Genomic DNA, 24,252 nt, shown 5'->3' on the forward strand with positions numbered 1-24,252 from the left:
TGATACGTTTTTCTTTCTGGAGGCGGGGCGGGAACATATTCAGAGCTTATGAAGGTGTTGTATTTATGTCGTTGTTCTAGAATTATTTGTATTAACTTGGTACTGAAACCTCTCCATCTATCCATGAGTAGTGCTTCTAATGTTTCGTGTAAGGGACCTGGATCGGAATGGTTGTTTCTGAACTTGATGAGGAGGTGCTGAATCATGTATACGCCTGCTAATTTCTGTTCCTCTGGGGAAAGGTTCAAGAATGTCTGTGCTAACGTATCATCATTATATATGTCTGGGTTTTCGGCCCATAACACGGCTGACCGGGCTAGTTCCTGTTCATCCATAGAATTGAGTACATGGTACCCCATTCGGTCTCGAAGCCTTTTATCAGTTTCCTGGAACTGATGTTCAGAAGAATTCGGGTTTGTTAAAGCAGAGAGAAAAACTCTCTTGTTTTCCGGACGGATGCCCTTCCTAAGGTAGTTTCCCTTACCTACATACGCTATAGTATCTGTAGACCTTCCTGATTCTGCAAGTTCTTCTTCCTCTTCGGAGGAAGCTTTTTCATTTTCTTTCTGATGTGCCGTTATCACTGCCCTTCTAATTTTCTGGTACATACTGGCTATGCAAGCCCCCCTGTCATGTTTTCCTTCGGCTATATTTTGACCCCACTTTGTTAGTGCATCTAATTCACTTTGATCTGTCTCAGGCCTGTCTCGTTCTCTTATTAGACAATTTATGAAAAATCGTAATATCTGTGCTTGAATGTCGACTTTCTGTTTATCCATGGCATCCTTGATACTGTCAGGGTCTTTCCCTGTCTGAACAAACTCATATATTCTATCGAGAAGCTCCTTCATTCCTACATAGCATAGCAAGATATCAGTGGCAGATCTTAACCGTAGTGATGCCAATATCATTAGATCGTTTCCTCCGGGTACTGGATCATATCTGCAAACTGACATGTTTTCCTTTAATGCGTCAAGGCGAGGAGACTGGAACGTAGGCGTGTCCCTGAAATTAAATCTGCGTGTTAATGGCGGGGTCCGAGGACCCGCAGTCGCACCTCCTGAAGCGGATGCTTGGGCATTATCTCCCTGCGGAGTCTGGATCTGAACTTGAATTTGTCGTTTAGTAGGATCAGGTAGAACTTGTTTCGGTAGGTCAATCTTGGGTGCGGGAAGTGGCGGAGCTGGCGGAACAGGGGAGGTCTGTCGCGGTACTGGCGGAACATGATCTGGGGGCGTAGTGCCACCCCCGTCCCTTTCAGTGGGCAGGGCACGAACAGGCAGATTGGCGTAAGCTGGTGCTACATCCTCTAAATATGAATTTAAGAATATGTCTTTAGTAGTCTTATGCATTATTTTTGTTGGAACTAATGGTGGCGGTAAGTTTTTCGGTATTTCTGATAGGGCCTCAGGTGTACCTTCGGCCGCGAGATACATTCCGTTTACAAGATTGTTTCGGGCACGGTCTATTTGTTCTGTTTTTACTCGGATCCCTTCAATAACTAATTCATTTTCTTGGGCTTTTTCTGATTCTTTAAGTCTGTCCTCTCTACGGAGTGCTTTCTCAGCACGCTTATGTGATTCCTTACGCCAGAATTCTATGGCGTCTTTCTGGGATTGTCTAGCTTTCTTTTTCCATAATGCTTCTTCTACCTTCATGATGCACTCGGCATCCCATGTTCCGGTAACAGGCCATCTGTGTCTTTCGTCTAGGTGCTTGGTGTAATCGGCCCATAAATCTAGATATAATATGGCGTCTATGCCATGCTTGTGGTACATAAAGTTACCTGGAGTGTCCCTAGGGGGAATAGGAATTTCTTCCTCCAGTATCCCTTTCCTAGTTCCTATCTGCTTTAACTTGTTGAAAAACGGCATTTTGCTTACTTATTACTGAATGCTCAATCCTTATTCCTTAATACTGCTGACAGCTAGTTGATACAAGAAACACAATAATGCACATTAAACGGTCACATTCATACCACGACATTAATCACATAAGAAGACATTTAAAACATAGATGACTAACCCCCTATACTGGATGTACTGCTCAACAGTACAGATACACTGGTATAACAGTGCAGAAATTCGGAATACTAGATATACTGCTAAACAGTACAGATACACTGCCTAAAAACAGTGCAGACCGGACTTGCGTACCCAAACCCGTCTAGATACGACCCAGCAATGGTACTCACCGGGAAGCACGGAAACAGAAGGCCTCGGAAAACTCGACTGGACTCGACTCGGTACTTCGGAAAACTTCGGAAAACCTCGGAAAACTTCGGAAACCTGGTGGGCCTCTTGACACCTCGGACCTTGCTTCTTTCGGCTAGGCTCTGGTCGGGATCCTCCGCACTCCTCACCGCCTCGTCTGGGCACTGATCGCAGTCTTCGTCACCTCCGTGGGTCAGAGGGAGATGCAGGAAATCCTGCCAGTACGTGTAGGTTCCTTCTAACTGATGGCAGGGGACAGAGCTTGCAATGCGCCAACCGGCGCGTGAGGTGGGGGAGGGGTCCCTATTCGGGCGCCAAAATGACGTAAATAATTAATTTACTCTCGTAATTTCTATGCAGGTAAGTACTTAATCAATAACAACTCAATCGGAATGAAAAAAGACAGAGTCCGTGGTGTTAGAGTTTCTAAGGGTTTTATTCCTCATAAAGGAATGGTCGTGACCAGGATATCATGTTCTGACCACCACAGGGGTGTCAGAAGGGATAGAGCAAACTTTATTGACATTACATAGCTTAAATACTTAATTCACATCATAAGTAATGGTGCAAGAGGCGTAACAGCTGAGAGAAGACAAGATAACAGTATGCACGTGTTACTAGTACGTAATCAAGAGGCGTGAACTAGGCGTGAATCAGAGGTGTGTGCTAGAAACGTCACTGATAGGTGACGCAAGTGGGTGGCACCAAGAGGTGGTGCTAACAGAATTGTTGCAATGTCAGCAGAAATCGGAAGCTTGGATGCGCGCGCAGCTGCATGACGTGTGATTGACGGGGTGCAGGGGACTTGACATTTACACTGACGGAAAGAGACAGAAGTCTGGCATGTCAGATCAACTTGTACTTTTATCGTATCTGATATCTGATGTTTAGGAACCATACTATCTGGGCGGAAAGGTCTCTAGGGCAGAAGCTATTCTATGCTAACTGTGGATACGTGTATAAGCGCCTAAGTGTCTGCATGAGAAGCGTGGGGGCACGAGGCCTTCCATGGAAGCATGGTAACAGAGGCTATGAATTACTTGCATTGAGACAGGTCGGCCCTTTGGCTCTGCAGCTGGAGAGGATGTTTACTGGAGCTAGTAGGCAGGAATGCATTCTCGAGGAGCGGAACAGATAACTCGAAGGTTATAGTCAGTCTTGGCAGAAAGCAGGCTGAGCTGAGCGCGAGGGGCCGCGCTGGAAGTAAGTCAGAGTTCACGGGTACAGAGGTAGCCTGGGCAGAGGCTGTCAGAGTCAGGAGCCAAAAAGAGGTTCGATGGCAGGAATTCAGGGCCTACTCTGCCAGAGCAGAAAAAAACATGTAAAGTGTACTACAAAAAGACGGTGGCATAGCATACTTAGGAACGGACTATATAATCCATTCATGGTGGATCTGAAAGAGGACAAGTTAACGTTGGACGCAAATGTATTTGCGTCTTCATAGCTGGCACAGGAGGGAAGTTACATGCACTTTAAGCTGGTACATGGAGTCGGTGGGGTACGCGCTAGGGAACATAACATGACCAAAAATGTATATTTCCTCACAGGGAGGGCCATTATCATCCAAAACAAATACAGTAAAGGGGACCCATGGGCAATTTAATGACCAGCTCTGAATACATGCCCACCTAACAGTAATCACAAGAGAGTATCAGAGGGTCAAAAGTGAGACAGGCTAGTTGTCAAAGACAGAACAGGTGTAGCGCTCCCACTGGCCATATGACTAAGGGGCAAGGGCTATAAAATATGCCAGATCAAGATCAGTATCTGGTCTCTGGCTCCCATCAGTCACCACTCGGAACCGCCCTTCATCATTTGGGGCTCCGAGGACCAACACTGTACCAGATCTTGGTATATTAACAGAAAGGGGTGATCTTCCTGTTAGTCAGTAAGTGTTGGTGTTATGGTTGAGACCATATGTGTTGGTAAAGTAACTGACAGGGTTGGAAAAAGGTGTAGTGTGCAGTGCAAGAAAAACCAGGAAAAATATAAGAGGATGAATAAAATTGGTTTTAAGGAGCAAAAACTAATTTAATGAGGTATAACTCCTAGCACCAATATTAAAAAATAGCTAAGACAGGGTGAATTTATAACCTGTCTAGTGGTGTGACGTGGTCGACATGTTTCAGCAAAACTGGCCACTAGCCTTGCTTTCTTCAGGACCTATTAAATACAGCTACTGCAAACAAAGAAACCCAACGTGATAGATAAATAAAATGTAGTGTAGGAACGACACAGAGAAGTCACCTGAACCTCCAGGTTGTGTCTGTTCCAGATCTCTTCATACACTCAGCGGTGGGCTGGAATAAAAAGCATGGCGTGAGCTAATCCCCCCATACCTGTCTGAGACAAGCCTGTCTAGTATACCTGGTGCAATTCATCCACATAGGTGTAGTCCATGACTTGGACTCTGAACAGGCACACTGACCAAATTAGAGTAAAATCGTGGAAATTGAAGCATTTCAAGTTTCACAGGGTACTTCTTACCTGATTAGTAAGAAGTATACACCTCACCTCGCCTGGCTGCGGCTCAGGACTGGTGAAGCACCGCTCTAAAAAAGGGGTGAATAAATTCAAAACAAGAATTATTCACCGTATCATGCCTGGACTTGATCAATGAGAGCACTTGTCATAGCTAGATGCTAGCAGGTAGTGTGTGGCGGTGGAAAATGTCATGACCGCTTGTACACAGAATGTATTCCATGTTGCATATTATCTTTAACTGCAAGACCCAATTGCCAACTGCGCTATGCCAAAACGTAGGACCCTCTAATGTCCCTAACATCGCGAACAACACTGTGTGCCCCATGGGTGAAGGACTGTTACTGCGTGGAAAGCCCGTTAATAACGGATCGCATGCTCAAAACTGCGTGCTGTGGCTCTGAGAACGCACGCTGTAACTCTGAAAGCGCTGCGCGCACTCACCTGTCCGTCGGTACTTCCTAGCGGCATCTGTGCCGTCTGGGGAGGTGCCGGCGGTGTGTTGTCGAGGGGATTATATGATGCGTGCCCTCATTGGTCTCTGACGCTCACGTGACGCGCCAAACAGAGCGTCACGCGTCAGTGATGAAACGGAGTACCTGATAGGGGCAGCGTCCCGGCTAGGTAACCAATAGTGTTCCTAGTCAATAAAAACAAAAACATGGAACTTAATCCCTCGGCAATAGAAGTAAGAGTTTATGTTGAATAGTGTAATTAACCCAGATTCAGGGTAGTACAACCGCACGAGCAGGGTAAAGTGCATCTTTTTACACACCTAGATTAAAAAGGGCTAGCCACAATGGCGAAATCCTTGTGTCTTGAATAGGTTACAAGGAAAATTATGACAATGTCAGAGGTCATACGATAAAGGAAATAGCAGGCAAAAGGAAAAGTATTGATCTGAAGCGCAGTCTCCCAGGGGTGTAACTGTGGGATGAGACAGATGTCATATTGGCATCAAATAAATGGCCCAGTGGTCTAGAGGTGTATATACATTGAATGACCGTTAGGGCATATTTAACAAAGTCTGATCACCATGCTGAGTCAAATACACAACAAGGGGATGACTCAAAACGAAGACCAGGGGATATCATCATTCAGCCCCGTGCGGTCGGTCCCCAACCTTAGTACCCATTTTTGTTCTTTCTTATGTAAGAAATCGCTCACATTGGTGATATGGGATGGAATGAATGGTTTCTCCAAGACCGTCCATTTAAAGGACGTGGGTATGTGATTTTGCATGATGAAATGGTTGGTGAGTTTGGTAGCCTGTCTCCTGCAATTAATGGTACTTCTGTGCTCAGATAGCCATACCTTTATTTTGCGGGTGGTCATCCCTACATATCTAAGCTGACAAGGGCAGGTTATGAGATAGATTAATTTATCGCTGTTACAGTTCGTGAACTTCAGTTGTCTCCAAGGCCTAGAAGTCCCGATGTCTATCTCGTTTGTCCTGGATGTTTGGGCACATGATTGGCAAGTGCCACAAGGATGGTGGCCAGACACAGGGGGAAGATCCCACAGGGTACCTACAGCTCTCGGAGTCTCTCCAGGGGGTCTGGTGTGTACCATTCTGTCCCGCAGATTGGGTCCCCTTTTGAAGGAGAATAGTGGTTGTAAAATAGAATGTGGTCCTGAGTTTAAGATGGGCCAGCGTTTCTTAACCGCTTTCTTAATACTGTGGGACAGTGTGCCAAAGGTGTGTACAAAGGTTAGCCTTTCAAGGGGTGCTTTGGGAGTGGTAGGTTCTAGAAGTGCTTCCCTATTGTTGTTGCTGGCACGTTTCAAAGCTCGATGTACCAGACGGGGAGGGTATTTCCTTGCGACAAGCTGGCTTTTAAGTGCAGTGGAATGTGTTCTGAAAGCAGTGTTAGTGGAACAGTTTCTTTGGACTCGCAAAGCGGTTAAGAAACGCTGGCCCATCTTAAACTCAGGACCACATTCTATTTTACAACCACTATTCTCCTTCAAAAGGGGACCCAATCTGCGGGACAGAATGGTACACACCAGACCCCCTGGAGAGACTCCGAGAGCTGTAGGTACCCTGTGGGATCTTCCCCCTGTGTCTGGCCACCATCCTTGTGGCACTTGCCAATCATGTGCCCAAACATCCAGGACAAACGAGATAGACATCGGGACTTCTAGGCCTTGGAGACAACTGAAGTTCACGAACTGTAACAGCGATAAATTAATCTATCTCATAACCTGCCCTTGTCAGCTTAGATATGTAGGGATGACCACCCGCAAAATAAAGGTGCGGCTATCTGAGCACAGAAGTACCATTAATTGCAGGAGACAGGCTACCAAACTCACCAACCATTTCATCATGCAAAATCACATACCCACGTCCTTTAAATGGACGGTCTTGGAGAAACCATTCATTCCATCCCATATCACCAATGTGAGCGATTTCTTACATAAGAAAGAACAAAAATGGGTACTAAGGTTGGGGACCGACCGCACGGGGCTGAATGATGATATCCCCTGGTCCTCATTTTGAGTCATCCCCTTGTTGTGTATTTGACTCAGCATGGTGATCAGACTTTGTTAAATATGCCCTAACGGTCATTCAATGTATATACACCTCTAGACCACTGGGCCATTTATTTGATGCCAATATGACATCTGTCTCATCCCACAGTTACACCCCTGGGAGACTGCGCTTCAGATCAATACTTTTCCTTTTGCCTGCTATTTCCTTTATCGTATGACCTCTGACATTGTCATAATTTTCCTTGTAACCTATTCAAGACACAAGGATTTCGCCATTGTGGCTAGCCCTTTTTAATCTAGGTGTGTAAAAAGATGCACTTTACCCTGCTCGTGCGGTTGTACTACCCTGAATCTGGGTTAATTACACTATTCAACATAAACTCTTACTTCTATTGCCGAGGGATTAAGTTCCATGTTTTTGTTTTTATTGACTAGGAACACTATTGGTTACCTAGCCGGGACGCTGCCCCTATCAGGTACTCCGTTTCATCACTGACGCGTGACGCTCTGTTTGGCGCGTCACGTGAGCGTCAGAGACCAATGAGGGCACGCGTCATATAATCCCCTCGACAGCACACCGCCGGCACCTCCCCAGACGGCACAGATGCCGCTAGGAAGTACCGACGGACAGGTGAGTGCGCGCAGCGCTTTCAGAGTTACAGCGTGCGTTCTCAGAGCCACAGCACGCAGTTTTGAGCATGCGATCCGTTATTAACGGGCTTTCCACGCAGTAACAGTCCTTCACCCATGGGGCACACAGTGTTGTTCGCGATGTTAGGGACATTAGAGGGTCCTACGTTTTGGCATAGCGCAGTTGGCAATTGGGTCTTGCAGTTAAAGATAATATGCAACATGGAATACATTCTGTGTACAAGCGGTCATGACATTTTCCACCGCCACACACTACCTGCTAGCATCTAGCTATGACAAGTGCTCTCATTGATCAAGTCCAGGCATGATACGGTGAATAATTCTTGTTTTGAATTTATTCACCCCTTTTTTAGAGCGGTGCTTCACCAGTCCTGAGCCGCAGCCAGGCGAGGTGAGGTGTATACTTCTTACTAATCAGGTAAGAAGTACCCTGTGAAACTTGAAATGCTTCAATTTCCACGATTTTACTCTAATTTGGTCAGTGTGCCTGTTCAGAGTCCAAGTCATGGACTACACCTATGTGGATGAATTGCACCAGGTATACTAGACAGGCTTGTCTCAGACAGGTATGGGGGGATTAGCTCACGCCATGCTTTTTATTCCAGCCCACCGCTGAGTGTATGAAGAGATCTGGAACAGACACAACCTGGAGGTTCAGGTGACTTCTCTGTGTCGTTCCTACACTACATTTTATTTATCTATCACGTTGGGTTTCTTTGTTTGCAGTAGCTGTATTTAATAGGTCCTGAAGAAAGCAAGGCTAGTGGCCAGTTTTGCTGAAACATGTCGACCACGTCACACCACTAGACAGGTTATAAATTCACCCTGTCTTAGCTATTTTTTAATATTGGTGCTAGGAGTTATACCTCATTAAATTAGTTTTTGCTCCTTAAAACCAATTTTATTCACCCTCTTATATTTTTCCTGGTTTTTCTTGCACTGCACACTACACCTTTTTCCAACCCTGTCAGTTACTTTACCAACACATATGGTCTCAACCATAACACCAACACTTACTGACTAACAGGAAGATCACCCCTTTCTGTTAATATACCAAGATCTGGTACAGTGTTGGTCCTCGGAGCCCCAAATGATGAAGGGCGGTTCCGAGTGGTGACTGATGGGAGCCAGAGACCAGATACTGATCTTGATCTGGCATATTTTATAGCCCTTGCCCCAGGGCCATTATCATGCCTTTCAATGTATTTTTGAACCTTTCAACAAGGTCATTGGTTTGTGGGTGATAAGGTGTTGTGAATTTATAGACCACTTCGCACTCATCCTACGTATCTCAAGTATGCAAACATAAAGCTGGTACCTTGGTCTGATACTACCTCCTTAGGAAACCCTACCCTGGTGAAGACACCAAGGAAGAACTTGGCTACTACAGGGGATGCAGTAGACCTAAGGGCAATGGCTTCAGGATATATGGTAGCATGATCCACTTCTACCAGTATGTATTTGTTTCCTGAGGCCTTGGGAGGTTTGAGTGACCCACTATATGCACCCCTACCCTTTCATGGGGAACGCCAACCACTGGTAGTGGAATTAAGGGGGCTTTTGGGTGTCCACCTGTTTTGCCACTGCCTTGTCAGGTGGCGTAGGAGCCAAAAAACACCTTTACTTTTTGGGACATCTGTGGCCAATAAAAGTGGTTGACAAGACTTTCCCAAGTTTTTATCTGGCCCAGATGTCCAGCTAGGGGAATGCCGTGTGCCAATGTGAGCAGGAACTCTCTATACAGCTGAGGCACTACGACTCTCCTAGTGGTACAAGGTGTGGGGTCTCTGGTCTCAGTGTAAAGGAGCCTCTCTTCCCAATAGACCCTGTGGGAGCCACTGACATCTCCCTGCTCCTGTGCAGCAGCTTGCTGCCTCAGGCTTTCAGGAGTAGGGCAGACCGGCTGCCCAAGGCACAGCTATTACCTAGAGGGTCCCCTTGTGCCCAAGAGCTCTACCTCGTAAGGTTCAAGTTCCATGGGCTCAGTTCACCCTGGGGCTGACAAGTCATCTCCCTGAGGACGGGGGTCCTGCTCCTGTTACAATTTGGAAGCTGTGTCACCAGTCTTTCTACCTTACAGCTTGGGAGGTTGGGCCATAATTTCAGTTTCTGTTGACCTTATCAGGTAGGTCGCTCCCACCCACCCCCCGCTGCTGCTCCTCCAGCGCTTGTGCCCTTCACCCTTGGTTCCACTGCCAATTCCTGGGCTCTGTTGTTTTCTCGCCGCTCTTCCTCGCCCCCCGCCCACTGCTCGCGGTTCCCGCCGCTGCTGCCCCTGCGGGCCCGCCCCCGCTCGCTAATCCCCTGCCTCCCGCCTCCCAGCTGCTCCTCCCTCCCTGTTCCACCTTTAACTGTTGGCAGTGCGCGGCGAGGAGAGCGACCCTTGACCTTATCAAGTAGGTCGCTCCCCCCTGCTGCTGCTCCTCCAGCGCTTGTGCCCTTCACCCTTGGTTCCACTGCCCATTCCTGGGCTCCGTTGTTTTCTCGCCGTTCTTCCTCGTCTCCCCGCCCACTGCTCGCGGTTCCCGCCGCTGCTGCCCCTGCGGCTCCACCCCTCCCACACGCTCATTCACTAATCCCATGCCTCCCGCCTGCTCCTCCCTCCGAGACCCCCTTAAAATGACAGCAGCTGCGCAGTCGCGCCGAAGGCACCCCTAAGGCAAACCCCTCTGCACCCAGCGCCAGAAACCCTGGACCCCGCGAACGCCACTACACCAGACTTCACTACGACGCCAACAGCCTCTACGCACTCAACGCTGGCCAAAACAACAATTGCTTCCAGGTCACCCCGAAACAGACCCACGGACCCTTCTCCTGCTGCACCAGCAGCTTCACCTGCGACAGAACCACCAAACCTCCAAGGACTGGACCCAACCACCTCCGCTGCATACTCCTCAACACCATGCTCCGCACGCAAACACGCCGTCAAGCTCTGGGATCTGCTCGACACCTCCGCCCCAGACGTGGCCTTCGTGACCGAGACCTGGTGGAACCACTCCTCGGCGCCCGACATTGCCATAGCAATCCCAGACGGCTAGAAGGTCACCCATAGGGATCGCACCAGAGGAGGTATAGACATCGTCCACAAATCCACCCTCAAGGTCGCCACCCTCAACACCACCGAACACCTGCACTTCTGGATCCACACCGACCCCAACACCACCCTCAGAGGAACACTCATCTGCAGACCGCCCTGGACACCGGGCCCACTTCAGCCACTCCATCGCCGACCTCACCAGCACACACGCCTCCACGGACTAAATCCTCCTCGGGGACCTGAACTTCTACCTCAAGAACAACAACAACGCCAACTCCACCCCCCTGATCGACAACCTCGCCAACCTCGGCCTCAGACAACTCGTCACCGCGCCCACCCACGCCGCCGGCCACACGCTGGACCCCATCTTCTCCACAGGCACCCACGTCACCTTCGACCACACCATCGAACTCCACTGGACCGACCACCGCTGCATTCATTTCACCTTCAAGAAACCAACCACGTACCACCGCACCCAACAGCTGCCTTGCCGCCGCTGGCGCAAAGTCACCGAGGACCAGCTGATCACCACCCTCGCCCAGAACCCACCCACTGACCCCACCAACCCAGACGCCGCAACCCACAACCTCAGACAATGGTTCGACGACTGCGCCAACACCCTCGCCCCGCTCAAGAAACCCTCCAACAACCACACCCACAAGAGAGCCACCTGGTTCACCGACGAGCTACAGACCTCCAAACGCGCATGCCGGAAACTGGAGAAAATATGGCTCAACGAACGCACACCGGACAACCACGCAGCCCACAAGGACGCCACCCGCAGACATCACCACATCATCAGATTAGCCATGAGATCCTCCTTCAAAGACCGCTTGGAAAACAATGCACACAACAGCAAAGAGCTCTTCAGCATCGTAAAGGAACTCTCCAACCCCAGCGCCAACGACATCCCGCCCTCACAAGAACTGTGCAACTCACTAACCATCTTCTTCCTCCGCAAGATCGCTGACATCCACGACAGCTTCAACACCACGACCGCCCCAACTACGCCAGGCTCCTCCTCCCCAATGAACACCACCAGCGCCATCCGCCTGACCTCGTGGTCCAATGTCAACGACGACGAGACACGCAAGGTCATGAACTCCATCCACTCAGGATCTCAGTCAGACCCGTGCCCACACCAGGTATTCAACAAAGCAGACGCAACCGGGCCAATTAGCAGAATCGCCCGATTTGCAATCGCAACAAATGCTTTTGCGATGTATCAAACCCAATTTTGTGATTCAGTAATCTTTTTCCAAATCGCAAAATGGGTTTGCGATTTGCTATTAGGACAGGGTGTCCCTTCCTAATACCGAATCGCATCAGTATGCAGGAATGTTTTGTGACTGAAATGCAGTCGCAAAGCATGCACATTTTACCACCTACTTTAAGTAGGTGGTAACCCATTCGCAAATGGGAAGGGTCCCCAAGGGAACTATTCCCTTTTGTGAATGTATGTTACTACGGACCACTGCCTGCTCTTAAAAAATGAAAAGAAAACTTTTCATTTTTCTTTTTCTAAAGCATCTCGTTTTCCTTTAAGAAAAACGGGCTGCTTTACAAAAACAAGCATTTACAATGCAATAGGTTTTGCAGTGACATGTTTAAAGCTATTAGCATTGTAAATGACATTGTTTTTTTATATTGTTTTAATTTTCTAAAAGCTATACAGTATATATACAGTATATATACAGTATATATTATTAATTATGCACCATTAGACTGGAGCTGAATTAGTGAGTAAAAAAAGTTAAAGCAACAGGAAATCTCATCTATATCACACTGATAAAACAAACTGGAATACATGCATTTGTGATAGTTTCACTTATTTGAGAGGGGTCAGTGTTTTATTGACAAATTACGTGACAAAGCGTATAAATTGATAAATTATTAGGTGTGTTTGCTTAGAATCTTTTAATTAAAACAGCTAAGCTTCTAGAGCGTGCTGCTGAGAGGCGCAGCATGATTTTGGTTCTGCTTGCAGCCGATCTGGAATACACCTTGTGGGCAGCAGAGGGGGCGGGGGCACAGTGTGTGTGATACTCCGGCCTCCCCTCCCAGCCCTCCCCCCCTCCACCGTCCGGTAGTCCAGGACACTCTTGACGACTCTTATGGCATTGAAGGGAGGGGGGTGAGATTAAGCAGAAGCGGGCGTGTGGGGGATTGGAGATAAAGATGCGGTGGGCTAGGGAAATGCTACTTTCAAGATTTAATGCAGATTACTCGCTGGATATAATACTGGATATTTTGGAATTAGTGAAGTGAGCTTGGAGCCACCTTGGCCTCGTGCAACTGGGTGTACCCGGCAGAAGATATTGAATTATGTTCGAGTGTGTCACAGTGGCAACTGGAGGTGGGGGAGGGGGGAAAAGGGCTCCCAGTGGTCTAAACAGGGTTTTACCAGGACATATTAGGTGCATATGCTTTAAACAGAAAACACTTCTGTATATTTGTGCGCTTTTTTAGATGAAACATGACTACAACTAACACTAATCAGCTATTCCAGCTTCACCTCGTCATCATTGAGCAATAAAATGTAGTCCTTCCTCTGTGTCACTATAGGAACTGGGGTCACCAGTTCCCCGGGGGGTAGCTTGGCTCGAGCAGGTAGGCACCCGAAAGCTTAGGTGTTAAGTGACCACACAGCACACACATCCACTGAGACAATAAAACGCACGCAATGACTGACGCCACTCCAGTGAGTTTGAGTAAAAATCAAATAGCTTTTATCTAGAGCAGAGTCAGGGTAATCAAAAGTCACAATATCTCTATTTCATCAAAGCATTTCATCAGAGGGGAGTAAAGGGAGCAGTTCAATAATCAATGTAGCATATTGTAATAACTATTTCATTAAGGGATTAGCATTTCATTACTTAGCAATAAACATTTCATCGTGTCAGGAATCAGCACGTTCTTAAACAGGAGCAAAACATTTCATAAGACAAAGTAATCAGGAATAACCGGATCACGAGGCTGAAGTAAATCTGGTGGGCGAGGGCTCAATCAGCATTTCTTGACGTAAGAATAAAGCATTTCCGTATCACATTAGCAGGAATAACCCTTTTCCGTGCAGGGGTAAAGGGGGGGTGATTCCTTAATCACTACAGCAGACCCCTCCTAAACATTTCATTCAAGGAGCAACTTAGGATCCAACCTTTCCTTAATCAGCATGAGCAGGCATTACTCTCATGAAGCAGGATTCAACATTTCAGTAACCAGAGTAAGCCTATATATAACCTTGGGCCTCAGGACCAGCAAAGCGACGGCACGTTTCAGCATTTCTTGGAGTCCTGCCTAGGACAGATGGAAGCAATCGGTCCCCCAACGGGGGGTTAACTTGACTCAACTTAAGCACCCAAAGGTGTCTTGCGGGGCTCTGGCCCAGTCTCAGGGCAATGAATATTCAAGATAGCACTGCCTCAGTAACACAGCTCCTTAGGGCAGCAGGGGAAACATTTCATTATATAACTAGAGACATTCGGGAACACTGCAATAGGCAGGAGTAGAACATTCCCTGAAGCAGGAGTAAAACATTTCATTATCCAAGAATAAACATCTCCTTATGCAGGTATAACCATCTCATTAGGCTCATTAATCAGGAATCACCCGGTCACAAGGCTGAAATATCATTTCATCAGGTACAAGCAAACATGCTGGCAGGTAATAATAAACAGGCCATCAGGCAGGGAAGAACATTCCATTAGGCAAGTTAAGCATTTCATTAGGCCAGAACAACAATTCATCAGGCAAGCATGAGCATGACACTAGGCATCAGAGATAACCATTTCATTCTGTAAGCGACATTTCCATTATACAGGAATAAACAATGCATCAGGCAGGAGTAAATTCAGGGCGTGCAGGCTCCAAAAACCTTCCCCTGAAAGTAGTAACAGACCCCTAGCCAGGGGTTAACTCTATCAGGCCCAGTTCATTAAGCACTAGGAGTGCCACGGGGGACAACAGGCCCAGCAACAGTTTCCACAGGGGAGGGGCAAACTCGGGGCCTCCTGTGGCCTTCCGCCCTCCTCTGGGGGTTACCTGGTCTCTTCAGGCCTTCCCGGCCTCTTGCAGTGCTTTATAGCGGGATGGGCGGTCTCCGGCCCTCTCGGAAACCTCACGCAGACCGGGGATCTCTTTTGGCCCCTCCTGGGCTGGCGCCGGCTGGTGGGAGGCCCTCACACCCTCTCGAGGCCCTCCGGTGAAGGAATGTCCTGTTCCCGGGCCCGCGATGACGCGGGCGGCCCAGGAACCAATCAGCAGGCGGATTAGGCGGGTGCGGCAGCGTCAGCGAACCAATCAGCAGGCGGATTAGGCGGGCGCGGCAGCGTCAGCCAATCGCTGCGCGGTGCCGGATGGGGGCGTGGCCAGGGACGCCGTGTCCCCCGTCACGTGATGGCGGGTGGAGGCTTCAGGCCTTGACGGGCCTAGTGCGGCCTGACTGGAATTCCGGCGGCCCTCTCCTGACACCGGGGGCTCCGGGGGCCGCTGCAAGGACTGCACACAATCGGGCCTGGCGCGGCCCACAACAACACAGCAGCGGCTCTCTCCTGGCACCGTGGGCCGCCTGGGGGCAAATCACAGCACCCGACAGGGCAGCCTTAGCTGCACGGACGACCTGGGCTGCGGCGGTGAGTGGGGCAGATAGCGCTTCGAGGGCACACACACAGCGCTAGTATGCGCGACGGCAGGTCTTGGGGCCACAGCGCTTCAGGCAGCAACAGTCTTTAGGTTCACAGCGCTTCTCAGGGCACAACAGGGGAGCGCTGAGGAGCAGCACAGTTCGGTTCAGTTTTAAGCAGATTAGCAGTTCAGACAGGGCAGGACAGGCCACACGGCAGTGGCAGATTAGCAAAGGGGGCCCAGGTGGAGTCAGGAAGCGCAGGGGGTGACACAACGCAATACCTGGTTGATCCCCAGTAGTCCTGTGGTAGTTAGGTTTCTTCTTGGCGCTTGATGGTTCTGCCGCCCTTGGTAGTTAGTTTCTTGGTTCCTTGAGGGTGGGGGGGTTGAGTTGAAGGCTGCTGACAGGATTCCTCAACAGGTCACTGCAGGTGGTCCCTGGGTTCCCCTCCCGCCGGGCCAGATCAGTGGGCTAGTTCAGTGTTCCTCACACAGCTTGGTGGAAAGCGCCTAAACCCTGTCACCCCCAGTGGCATAGGTTCCTGACTAGGCCCTACCGCCTAAGTCTCCAGCGTAGGTTCCCCCAGGTTAGTGATGCCCCAACTGACTGAAAATGTTCCCTCCTTTCTTTATATATGCCCAGGTCAGGTGACCACCCTCTAAGGTGGCAAAAGCAGACCCCGCCCCTATTCTAGAAGGTTCCAGGAGCTTCCCTACTCTAACTATGGGCAGGCAAGGCAGGCTGGTATTGTAACAATGTTTAAGGGTTCCAGCCAGCTCCTGGCAACTAGGGTGCTACACAGAAAGACCACTCCGCAGTAGCAGGGGCCGGTGGCAGCCATGTTGGAAGTAGAGAGCACCTGCACCTTAGCATTGATTTTAACATTACCCAGGGCCTATACAACTTCATTTCGCTGCGGGGACATTCTGGATTAGGGGAGCAAAAAGCGAAAAATTTCAGGGAAAAGGGCCAAGTCCAACAGTCACTTAACAGCATCCACCACCACCTGACATCAAAGCTGCACAACAGTCCATCTGCAAATATCAATTTGAACATATTAGAGGAGGCAATTGTAACATTGCAAGCCTGGGGCTGCCAAGTTGACTCAGCAAGGCACCCTAATATAGTGGAGCTGCAGGAGACGGTGCCGCCTTCACAGATCCCAAGAGCCTTTTCTTTATGAGCCTAAAATGTGCCACTTAAAGAGAAAAAAGGGGAAGGCTGCAGCGCCCTGCCACCGCCGGCCGAGTTTGCGGACACCAAGGAGGGGAGGGGACGGGCCAAGACCCACCTTAGACAGCTGCCTCTGGAGACTGAAGTGCTGGACCATGATGACCTCCTGGGTGCAGACGAGGCGATCCGCGAGGGTTCTGCCGGGACAGTAGGTGAGGGGCACCCACGGGTGCTGGCAGCATCAGTAGGCACGGTGTACAGCACTCAGTCACTCCATTGTTCGAACAACAGACCTGGCGATGGCACCACAACCATACAAGAATACATTCCTCTACCACAGATTTGACTATTTAATTCAAACACTTGACGGCACACACTGGCCCCTATCAGCACCAAGAAGCAATCCTCATATGGCATACAGACTCAAGTGTTTTTTTTTTTTTTAAAGTAGATAAACCGTTGCTAAGTCCGAATTTAGAAAGCTGGGCTAACACACTTGGAACAATGTTTTTCCAAACGAAGCACCAGGACTGTGAAAGTTGTGTTCTGAATGCACGGAGACATTGACGGAAAACGTTTAAAATGATTAACGCAAATTATTATTTGAATTAAGCGGCGGATATTATTAGTACAAAAACAAGATACCTCGTAAGGGTCCGGTGCGGTGTCGGCGGGCCTTAGTCACAGGGCCAGCATTGCTGTACGTTGTCCCTCTCCTGCAGACTAGCTGAGGGGTGCGTGGACGTCGCAGTGAGTTTGACTTTGAGTTTAAAATATTTCTTAAGCGCACGTACACCAAGCGGTTTCATGGCGCTGATTATACTGAACCCCTGAGGCTTCAAAGGAGGGAGGATGGAAGGGGGAATTTAGGAGGGAAAGGCCTGAGTGAAAAGAAAAGTCTTTAATGCCTTATGAAAAAGTGAGTATTGAGGGCAAGATCTCAGGTGAGCCGGGAGGGAGTTCCAAAAAGTGGGGGCAAGTGTGGAAAATTTGGATCCACCCCACTTTTTGCGTTTGAAACGGGGGACAAGGAGTAGTTGTTGGGTAGAGGAACGCAACTCCCTGAGGGGGGCATAGAGATGAATTTCGGAAGTGATAAATGCAGGGGCTGATCCGGCCCGAGCGTTAAAGATGATACATCCTAGTTTGAACTGGGCCCGTTCACGGATGGGGAGCCAGTGTAGGGTCTTAAGGAGGGGGGTGACATGGTGAGACTTGGGTAGGTTAAAAACCAGTCGGGCCGCCTGGTTTTGTACTAATTGGAGGCGTCGCAAACTGTACGCGGGCATGCCACAATAAAGGGCATTGCCGTAGTCCAGGCGGGAGATCACCATGGCAAGAACTATAAGTTTGAGAGCCGGATAGGAGAAAAACCGAGAGACTTTACGGATGGTGCGAAGGGAGTGGAAGGATGAGGACACCACAGAGCTGACCTGGGGTGAAGTGAGAGTTGGTGATCTAGTTTAAAACCGAGGGTTTTTACAGAAGAAGAAGGGGTGGGTGGGGGACCCAATGAGGGGGGCCAGAAGGAGGGGGACCAGGGACTGGAGCAACCACCTGTCAGCACCAACTCCGTTTTGTCGGGGTTGAGCTTCAGGTGGTTGTGGTTCATCCACTCCCGGATAAAGGTCATGATAAATTGAAAATTGGAAATGGACTGAGTGGAAGAAGATAGGGAGAAGATCAGCTGGAGGTCATCCGCGTAATTAAAGACAGAGACCTCCAGCTGTTGGAGGGCAAAGATGAGGGGGGCAATGTACAGGTTAAATAATAGCGGGGACAGGGAGGAGCCCTGGGGGACCCCACATTTGACCGCCTGGAAGTCTGCTACAAAGTCTCCCAGGTGCACAGCTTGGGAACGACCGCTCAGAAAGGAGGACAACCAGACCAGGGCAACGCCTCTGATTCCCGCCGCCTTGACATGGGATAGTAAGATGGAATGATCAACCGTGTCAAAGGCGGCGGAGAGCTCGAGGAGAACCAGGGCCTGGGGATGACTGTTGTCCATACCCTCTCTGAGGTTGTCCAGAACCGAAAGGACCACGGACTCAGTTGAATGCGAGGGGCGGAACCCTGCCTGCAGAGGGGCCAATATCTTATTCTCCTCCACGAATGTGCTGAGTGTCCTAGTTACGTGGCGCTCTAGGACTTTCGCCAGAAAGGGTAGGAGAGAGATGGGACGATAGTTGACAAGAGTAGAGGGGTCCGCTCCGGGTTTTTTTAGAATGGGTAAGATGACGGCTGTTTTGAGGGAGGGAATTACAGTGCCCTGGGATAGCGAACTGTTAAGAAGGGTGAGAGGGGGGTGATGTGCAGGCCGAGTAGATCTGTTTCAGAATGGGTGCAGGGCAAGGATCTAGGGGGGAGCCGGACTTGATCATCGGTAGAAAAAAAAGAAAGGATTCTTCTATAAGAGGGGGAAATGAGTCAAGGCGAACTGGGTTGGGGGGACACTTGGGAGTTACAAAGGAAGGGGAGGGCGGAGGAATATTGGCTTTGATGATGGAGATTTTGTCGAGAAAAAAAGTGTTAAGGGAATCACAGAGGTGCTGGGAGGGGGAAGGTTTCAGGGAAGCCCTGTCGGAGTAGGCAAGATCGTGCACGATGGTGAAGATTTCTTTGGACTGATTCTCTGCGGCTAAAATTTTGGAAGAAAAGTAGGTTTTCTTGGTTGCTAGGATGGATTTTTTGTACTGGGCCAAGAGAGAGATATACTGTTTTCTTAAGGTTGGACAGTAGGCGTGCCTCCATGAGCGTTCCGCCCGCCGGAGATTGAGTTTTAGATCTTTGAGATCCTGATTGAACCAGCGGTTGGCTTCGTTAGTGCGTTTTGATGATACACGCCTAAGGGGAGCTACTAAGTCACATCCCGAACAAAGCCAGGAATTGATGGAGTCTGCTTGCTCAAGGGAAAATAACGATGGATTAAACCGAGATCTGTGACTGGGGGTGAATGTTTTGCCAATGTGCAGCATTTCGTCCATCATCTTGTGTGTTTTGCTGCTCACCCTATGTGGGAAGGGTATGCCCAGACGTGGGTCCCTTGCTCACTAAACCACTGGAGTCAAGCCATCCTGGCTGAAGACGGCTGATAGCCAGAAACCGGTCCTAGGATGCTTGATTCCGGTCCAGCAAAGACATGGCTTGGTAGCTCGGGCTGGACTGTTCCCATGAGGCACAGGGTCAAGGCTGATTTGCATATGTCAATGTCTGAACTGGGCTGGTGTGGAGTGCAAAAAAACGATGGATTTAGGCCCAGATCTCTGTACTGGGGTGAATGTATGACATTGTTCTGCATTCTGTCCATCAACTATTGTTTCGCAGTTGTTTAAACGGAAGCATGGGCACAGTTACAAGCGCCCAGCATGACCGAGAATTTACAAAAAGAAAAGATAAAAGAATGGGGGGGTGCGGGGGGGGGCGGGCCATATTGTAATTGTTTCTTATTGTGGTGCCAGAGTGTCAACTAAAGGCAAACTGGCATTGTAAGGATCATCAGTGTCAAACCACAGAATGTATGGAAACAAATCATATGATCGTTTAGCAAATAATGCCGAGAAAAGGTTCAATCAATCGATCAACCACTATTTGTACAGCGCGACTAATCACTCTGAGAGTATCCAGGCGCTCGGTAGTAGGGCTCAGTCGAAAAGACAGGTCTTGAGTCTCTTTCTGAAATCCTCTCGCAAGGGTGATGGATAACGGCTGCCTCATCGACAATGCCTACGTATTTAGTATGCATGTTAGGGAAGCAAAATGTAATCATGTGTCAGCCAGTGCTAATCCTGATCACTTTCAACAGCATCCAAGCTATAGCTCTCTGACGAGGCCTAATAAAGCTGGAAGCACTCTGGGATTGCTTGTGGACCCATTGCAGGGTCCACATGGGTCCACAGCTGGGGATTTACTGTCAGCATGAGGAGCAGGGTCAGTACTGATTTGCATAAGGCAGGCCTCTGTCCAGAGTGGAATGGTGGGTATGAAACGACGGGTTGGGAGCGGTAGGCAGCAGTTACGCTATCTGCAAGCATTCCTCCCATCGCCATTAGTGTGCTTTCAGGACAATATCATCCTAGTCATAGTAGTGTCCTGGTACAGTAGAGACAAAGGCTTGAAAAGACTGCATATTTTACGAATTGTCAATATTTGCAAAAATAAGAGATTGTTATCAGCAGAAGAAGCAAACTGCTGAGGGGGAGAGAAAGGAGGAAAATGAGATGTAGGAGTACCTCGAGTATGAATAAGAATAAATAACAATATATAAATTCCTAGTTACTGCTGATGTTGTGGGCAAGGGATCCCCTGATAAAGGCAAAACATCAGAGGGAAGCACTCTTAAATGCATGTCACTGAAGCAACCCTAGATTTCTGTTTTATCCTCCTTAAATTGCAGGGAATAAGAAAGCAGCCAAGATGAACCATCCCTATACAGCTAAGGAGTACGGTCAAAGGATCAGGTGTGGTGCAATCTATGGATGCAATCAATTACGTTCCATCCGCATAGTTCATGATTTTTACTCCAAGAAATGTATCTAACAGCATTAGGTGGGTGCAAATATAGACTGAACACCGTTGGACCCAGGGAAGAACCTTGGGGGGCACCAGTCCTCAGATTTTTATAGTTTACTAGAACTAAAGGGGCAACTGAGTAACCCAGGGACCTGAGCCGGGCAATTATTAACAAAAAAATGGTCCCTATGGCACTTTTGATTTCACTGCACCATCACCATTTGGGAACACCTTGTTCCTAGAAAAGTATGAATACTGCATTATACTGTCAAAATGTATTCATATATTCTGATATGGGAAATCTATAAATAAATGCCCTGAGCTCTTTTTATGCCCAGACAAAATCAGGGCCCGGATATAGGTCACATAAAAAAGGCATTCATGGAAAGTAAGGAAGCGCATCGCGAGGATGCGGAACTATTGAAGCCATCAGTTAGGTCTCATAACCTTTTGGTCAGTGCCCCCTCCATCGCACCTTATCTTATTTTTGTAACCTTTCCCTACCATAGGTTCCTGTTAACCAAGTTCAGGTTCAACCTGATACACTACCATCTTGGTTCATTTAAGGGCTGGCAGAAGCCAGATGAAGCTCCACCTTGTAGATGTGACGACTTCTCGGTGCAGGACACAATGCACTTCGTTATGTTTTGCAGCTTCTTTCATGAGCAGAGGAAAAAATATCTGCTCCCTATTCTGAAAGAAGCGGGTTTCACTCAGGTTCGTCCAGCATTGCTTTATTTACAGCTTTTGTCAAATCCCCGCACTACCTTTTGCATCGCAAATTTCTTAGAAGCTGCAGCTAGGGTGAAAGCTGCTGGTCAAAACTCGCCTTAGCAATTTTTAAGGGTTATTATGCTTGCTTCCTATGAAATAATTTGTATTGTCTTAATTTTGTATATAGTATTTAACATGTATTTGTAGTTTTAATGTTTTTATGGAAACGCTGGGTTATGTATGGACATATGTATCCTATGTTATGTTTTATCGTTTTTGTTTCTTTGTATGACTTGTAATAAGTCGAATAAAGATATCCTGACTGACTGACTGACTGTATTCATATATTCGGAAATCTATAAATAAATGCACCAAATGAATAACTGAAATTCACTAATTTTAGAGGTTTTGTTCTTTCCCTGGTGTAATACAACTGCTTGGAAGTCAAGGGCTACACTTCCCCCATAGGGACCACTCAGCTATTTGAAGGTAGGTGGAAAAAGTGGAAGCTGTATCGCCTGGTGCTGATCATACAACTAAGACTTACAACACTTTTGTGTTTTCTCTTTGATACCCACCTCCACCAGGTTTGGGATGAATATATCATGGAACATGTACTGTTCTCACATGATGTTTCATTCCCTATGTTTCTTCACTCTAGCTGCTCAGCCTGTGTGTGTCTACTCTGTATGGAATGTTGGTGAGTGGATCTTCACTAGAATGCCTGGGTCCAGGTGTGGCAGTTGGTGAGATGGGCTGAGCAGCTAGCAGGCTGCTCCTGGTGGGGCTGTGAATTACCATCTACAAGACTTTTACCACCTGTTAACTTACTTCTGAATAAACCTACTTGGTTTACATCATACCAGTGTAGCGTGGTTACTACAGAACACTTTATCAAATGCGTCAATTACGATTTCACTGAAATAATGTGTCATCTCACAACATTTTTTTTCTGATTTCCACAAAATATATCAGGCAATACCTTGGAATTAGTGGAAGGGAATTCTTAATTTTTTTTAATTCCCTAAACTGAGTTAAAATGTCAGATTCTTTTTAAGTTCAATTCTTCCTGGCTGTATTACTCCCACTCAAGTCAAGCAAAACATTTCAAAGTGTTTTTCTTCCCAATGTCTTTTGACAACCTGTTGTTCTTCAGTTAATCCCAACGTAACAATTTCCTAAAATACCAATTGGTGCTTCTGGCAATTGCACAGAATGATTTGGTTTGTGGAAAAGAAATGGTGTAAAAACTGATTCTTAATATTCCTCAAGAGTTTATCAATCTCCAATAAAGGTACAAATGGTGTCTGGCATCTCAGATCGACCTCGCACTACTCAAGTGCACAGAGTCCTGGCAAGTGTGACCCCTACTGTGACCTCTCAAGGATGCGACTAAGGTGTGACATGTGGGATTCTCGAGATGTAAGCTTGAAAAGCATGGTGACCAGTTAATGCTCAGAACATATTACTATCACATCAGATGCAGAAGAAACAAATGTTAACAAATCTCACACGCCCTTTGAACCACAGTGTTTCTGTTCCATTTGCAGTACTACCCACTGTGAAGGAGAAAAATTGTGCTTCGGTCATTACCTGCTGGGTTAGGTGATACCGGATTCCACACATTGCTTCTGCCAAGGCTGAGTAAGTTTTGGTTTCACCAGGGATTTGGAACCCTGTATAATCTATGACCCTGGAAAGAAGAAAAAAAGACATACTGAGGTCAGTTCACGGTAGGTGTGAGTCAGAGGGATTTTCAGACAATATACATAAGAAAAGTGCAGTCACAGACAAAATGTTAAAGTTTGAAAGAAAGTTGGGAGCTAAAAGAAGAAAAGGAAAAGTGATTCAAAGCGTATAATGAGGGGTAAGGAGCTGAAATAATGGAGAACGAGTCACATATTAAAAGAAAATGAGGAAACCCATCCAGGAGTGGTCGGTACAGATGACAATCACAAGCAGAGCTAGGTCTAGAGATTCCTCCAGGAACGAAGGGTAAGTGACCTGCAGGGAGTGGGTTAGTCTAAAATTGACAAGTGCCAGTACCTGAAATGATTGATATCAGTGGTATTCGGAATTTTGTGATGCCTAATAGACTTTACAGGTGCTTTGAGTGTGATGTGTGTAGAATAGTAGGTACCAGGTGCCCCTCTCTGCGCGGGGCCCACACGGTCTGGTGTGAGAGAATGACTCCAGGATTCCACATCACTCACATTTACTAATGTGTAAACCAGGCTGGGGGTGACAGAGTTCTGAGAAATGTTTAGTCTCTTGGCTTTAATATATGCCCGAACTTCTGTTCCAACCTCCGTAGCGACAGTTTTACATTTGGTTACATCTATATACCTCTTCCCGTG

The 24,252-nt window shown here is 47.9% G+C and overlaps 1 protein-coding gene across 2 annotated transcripts in view; it reads right to left on the reverse strand.

The window, feature by feature from the left end:
- The window catches only part of LOC147700523 (uncharacterized), a 137,490-nt gene that overhangs the window by 27,167 nt on the left and 86,071 nt on the right, over positions 1-24,252 (reverse strand). For both annotated transcript variants that reach the window (XR_015297386.1, XM_086929674.1), the window contains exon 2: positions 23,489-23,588. The gene's annotated coding sequence lies outside the window, so the exon portion shown is untranslated. The remainder of the gene's footprint in view (positions 1-23,488; positions 23,589-24,252) is intronic.

Source organism: Lissotriton vulgaris, chromosome 7 (genome assembly GCF_964263255.1).
Source record: "Lissotriton vulgaris chromosome 7, aLisVul1.2, whole genome shotgun sequence".
Classification (NCBI taxonomy): domain Eukaryota; kingdom Metazoa; phylum Chordata; class Amphibia; order Caudata; family Salamandridae; genus Lissotriton; species Lissotriton vulgaris.